We start from the raw sequence: 5,049 nt of genomic DNA, 5'->3' as shown, positions 1-5,049 counted from the left end.
GATACGCTATGGCATTTCGACCTAAATCAAATGTTGATTTCTTTCCACAAAAACCGAATTTTTGCAAATCGTACAGGAACACAAAATTTAAAAGTTTCGTACACAAAAGGGTTGTCTCGTGACAAAAACATCGATCATTGGTTGGAAGGAAAAGGTCGAAAATATCAATCAAGGAAATATTCTCAACAACAAATTCACGAAGCTTATGAGAATTATGTGAATTCTTCGTCAATTGAAAGCTCGTCATCAAAAGACTCGAATGTTTCGGTTAAAACTTGGCAACCGGTTTCGAAAGACAAGCTTGATCATACTCAATCTAAAAAGACGAAGGCATGTGCCAGTGACAATCCCAAACTAACAAAAACTTATGTTTCTGTTTCTTTAAATAATGATGTGGACTTAATTGATAGTCTCAAAACTAAAGTTTGTGATTGAGTCAATAGTTCTTCATTCCATTCTGTTTTCAAAACTAATTTCCAAGGACCCAAACAGCCTTGGGTACCTAAATTCTTTCATTGATCGCAGGTACTATGTGACGAGAAATATGATGAGAAATGGTATATTGATAGTGGTTGCTCACGTCACATGACTGGACGAAAGGAAAACCTGAGAGATTTTCGCAGCTTGGAGAATGCAGGAGTTGTGAAGTTTGGAAATAATCACAAATGCCAAGTGAAAGGCTATGGAAAAGTCACGAATGGAAAATTCACTGTTAATCGAGTTGCTTATGTCGAAGGTCTTCAACATAACTTGATAAGTGTTTCCCAACTTGTTGTGGGCACTGGCAATCAAGTGGTGTTTAACGAAGAAGGTAGCATCATTTCAAATGTTGAAACTAACGAAGTCTTGCTCAAATCCAAATGACATGGTGACATGTTTACTCTTGATATCAAACCAATCATTGGCAAACCTTCAGTGTGCTTACTTTCGAAAGCTTCCTCTGACATCAGCTGGGTATGGCATCGACGTTTATCACATTTAAACTTTCGAAACTTAAATAAATTGGTTGTTGATGATCTTGTTCGTGGTTTACCTGTACTAAAATTTGACAATGATACATTGTGTGCAGCTTGTGAACAAGGGAAACAACACATGAAAGGCCATCCAATTGTGATAGATTCGAAAATTGTCGAACCGTTGGAACTTCTACACATTGACCTTTGTGGACCATCGACTGTTGAAACTCTCAACAAGAAACAGTACATTTTGGTTATTGTTGATGATTTTTCACGATTCACTTGGGTATACTTTCTCAGGTTAAAATCTGAAGTTGCTCAAACAATGATCGAGTTTATTAAGAAGATTGAGATGAGTCTGAAGAAAAATGTTCGAAAGATCAAAAGTGATAATGGATCTGAGTTTAAGAATAATGTGCTGGATTCGTACTTAACAGAAAAAGGAATTTCGCATAATTTCTCTATGCCTTATACATCGCAGCAAAATGGTGTGGTTGAAAGACGAAATAGGTCACTTTGTGAAGCAGCAAGAACTATGTTGACATATGCGAATCTTCCTCAATATCTATGGGCTGAAGCAGTTTCCACAGCTTGTTTCACTCAAAATCAATCTTTCATTCATCGTCGATTCAATATCACTCCGTATGAAATTATCAATAATCGGAAACCTAATGTCAAATTCCTTCATGTTTTTGGTTGCAGGTGTTTTATCATGAATCTTAAAGATAACCTTTCAAAATTTCAAGCTAAAGCTGACGAAGGCATATTTTTGGGATATTCGCACAATTCGGTTGCATACAGAGTGTTAAATAAGCGAACAAGAAAAATAGAAGAAACTTTCAATCTTACTTTCGACGATTATTATGTCAAACAAGTTGAAAAGCAATTTGAACAAAAACCAATTATTAATGAATCATCTGATGAAACTGAAGAATCAAATTCATCTGATTTTGATTATGATTTAATTTTTGGTATTCCTGACAGGGCTGTGGATGCTGAAGTTCATGCGAATGATAATCATCACTCTGAATCTTCGAAACATAATGATGACTTGGAAATTCCTCAAAACATCGTAGATGTTAATTCAACAACGAATTCTCTTGGACTTGGCGAAAGTATGCTTGATAATCCAGTCGAAGGAGAGTACTTGGATTCAAATACTCTGGTTGAGGGGGAGCATTCTTTCGAGGGGGAGAATGGGAGAATGGATGATGTTGTTGAGGGGGAGCATCTAATTGAGGGGAGCTTCAAAATGATAATAGTGTCGAGGAGGAAAATGATACAATAAATTTTAATCCAAATGATGATTTTCATGAGCTAAATGATAATGTTTCTGTTGTAGGATCTGAAAATGAAGAGATGTACGAAGATGCACCTTTGGAATTTGATCCGACTTATCCACCGTTAGAGAAATGGACAAAGACTCATCCAATAGATCAAGTCATTGGAAATCCTCAAGATGGAGTATTAACAAGAGCTCAGATTCGTGCGAAGAATGAGGTATTAAATACTCATCAAGAATATTGCATGTTCAATGTTTTCATATCTAAAATTGAACCAAAGACAGTTAAGATGGCAATGGAACACTCGGATTGGGTTGTTGCAATGCAATCAGAACTGGTTGAATTTGAAAGAAACAAGGTTTGGAGATTAATTCCTAAACCTGAAAATGTTTCGATTGTCGGGTTAAAATGGATTTTCAAAAACAAAACCGACAAAGATGGAAATATTGTACGAAATAAAGCACGTTTAGTTGTAAAACGATATTCACAACAAGAAGGAATTGATTATGAAGAAACCTTTTCCCCTGTTGCAAGACTCGAGGCTGTTCGAATATTCTTAGCATATGCAGCTCATAAGGATTTTGATGTCTATCAAATGGATGTGAAATGTGCCTTTCTCAATGGAGAACTTGAAGAAACTGTTTACGTAGAACAACCTCCAGGTTTTGTAAATGAAATGCATCCTGATCATGTATATATTTTAGATAAAGTTGTATATGGGTTAAAACAAGCACCAAGAGCATGGTATGCAACTCTTACCATTTTCTTAAAACAGTCAAAATTTAAGCAAGGATCAGTTGACCCCACATTATTTCGAAAGAAAGTTGGGTGTCATCTGATGCTTGTTCAAATTTATGTTGATGATATTATTTTTGGCTCTACTGACCCTGCTTTGTCTAGAGAATTCAAAAACATGATGAAAAGCCAATTCGAAATGAGCATGATGGGTAAAATCAATAATTTTCTTGGCTTAAACATATGTCAAAACAGAGAAGGCATATTCATCAATCAAGAGAAATATACAAAGAATTTGCTCGAAAAGTTTGGAATGACAAATAGCACGAACTTAAGAGTACCAATGGCTATTGGCACAAGGCTAACACCTTCGTTAGAATCGCCTCCAGTTGATCTTACATTATACAGGAGCATGATAGGTTCATTGCTTTATCTTACTACAAGTAGACCTGATATCATGTTTTCTGTATGTAATTATGCTAGGTATCAAGCAAATCCTCGAGAACGACATTTAACAGCTGTGAAGAATATCTTTCGTTATCTCAAGGGAACAATTTCGTTAGGATTGTGGTATCCTTCGAAAACAGGATTTTTCATTCAAGCATTTTCAGATGCAGATCTAGGAGGGTGTACATTGGATCGAAAAAGTACAAGTGGTGGTTGTCAATTTTTGGATGGAAAGTTGGTTAGTTGGCAGTCGAAGAAGCAAACGTGTGTTTCGATCTCTACTGCTGAAGCCAAATATGTAGTAGCTGCTGCTTGTACATCACAAATTATTTGGATTCAAAGTCGGTTGAGGGATTATGCAGTGAATATGAAAAAGATTCCATTGTACTGTGATTCTCAAAGTGCTATACGCATTTGTCATAATCCAGTACAACATTCGAAAACTAAACATATAGCTCTTCGTTATCACTTTATCAAAGATCATGTGGAAGATGGAAACATTGAAGTTCAGTTTGTAAAAACAACTGATCAGCTTGCTGATATTTTTAGAAAATCGTTGGATGAAAAATCGTTTGTTCGAATTTTGACAGGTTTGGGAATGATTGAAGCGAGTTCAGTTCCAGGACGGATTTCGAATGTATAGAAAAGGCATGTTATACAAATGTGTCGATTCAGAGGCAATAAGACGCCATTCAGCGGTTACTGTTCATAGTCAACGCTTCGACACATTTCGAATTCAACAATTTGCATGTTGGCTGTGTGGTACAAAATTTTCGTTCGTTTGTCAAATTTTTGTAAGGTTGTCCAATTTTCGTTAGTTTGTCAAATTTTCGTAAGAATGGCGAATTGTAGTTTGTTTACAAATTTTCGTTTGTTTGTAAAAATGTTTTTCGTAAGTTTGTATTTTTGTTATCTTTTCGAAAATTCAAAAACTCCAAAAAGATTTTATTTTCGTTTTGTTGTTATCTTTTCGAAAAATCAAAAACTCCAAAAAGATTTTCTTTTGTTAATTGTTTCATTTTTCGAAAAATTCACAAAAACTCAAAAATATTTTTTTAGAAAAATCAGAAATATCAAAAAGATTTTTGTTATTCTCTTTGTTTCTTTTTCATTGTGCAGATAACACGAACATTTTTTCAAGGGTCATGCTTATGTTTCTATGGGAAGGTAAACTTTCGTCAACTATGTACTAGTTAGGTTGTCCCTAGAAGCATGCTGCAACATGTTGACCCAAGCCTCCGTAGACTCAATGTGTGTTTACGAAAGCCTTAATGAATTTTTTCATACGAAAATTTCTTCCCAAGTCAGGCTTATATTCACATTAGTCGATTGAGCTACCTTACTCTTCTCACATGAGTTAAGAGTTATCTGTTTTGTCCGAAAATAACAGAGGTACAATTCGTTCTTCAAAACCAATCTTTTTCATCACAAAATTTCTTACACTTGCACACACGAAGACATATATCCAAGAGATATTTGATTCAACCCATCAAGATTTAGATATATCAAAATTTTGTGTTAGTGATCTGACATCATGAGGCTGTGATGAAAATGAAACCCAACTTCATATCTTAATAAGGAATTGACGGGGAACTATGTTCCAGATTTGACGAAACATTTGTTTCCGT

This window comes from Lactuca virosa, chromosome 7 (assembly GCF_052849685.1).
Source record: "Lactuca virosa cultivar CGN04683 chromosome 7, Lactuca_virosa_CGN04683_v6, whole genome shotgun sequence".
In the NCBI taxonomy this organism is placed as follows: domain Eukaryota; kingdom Viridiplantae; phylum Streptophyta; class Magnoliopsida; order Asterales; family Asteraceae; genus Lactuca; species Lactuca virosa.
The sequence above is the reverse complement of the archived record's forward strand: the minus strand, read 5'-3'. Positions refer to the sequence as shown.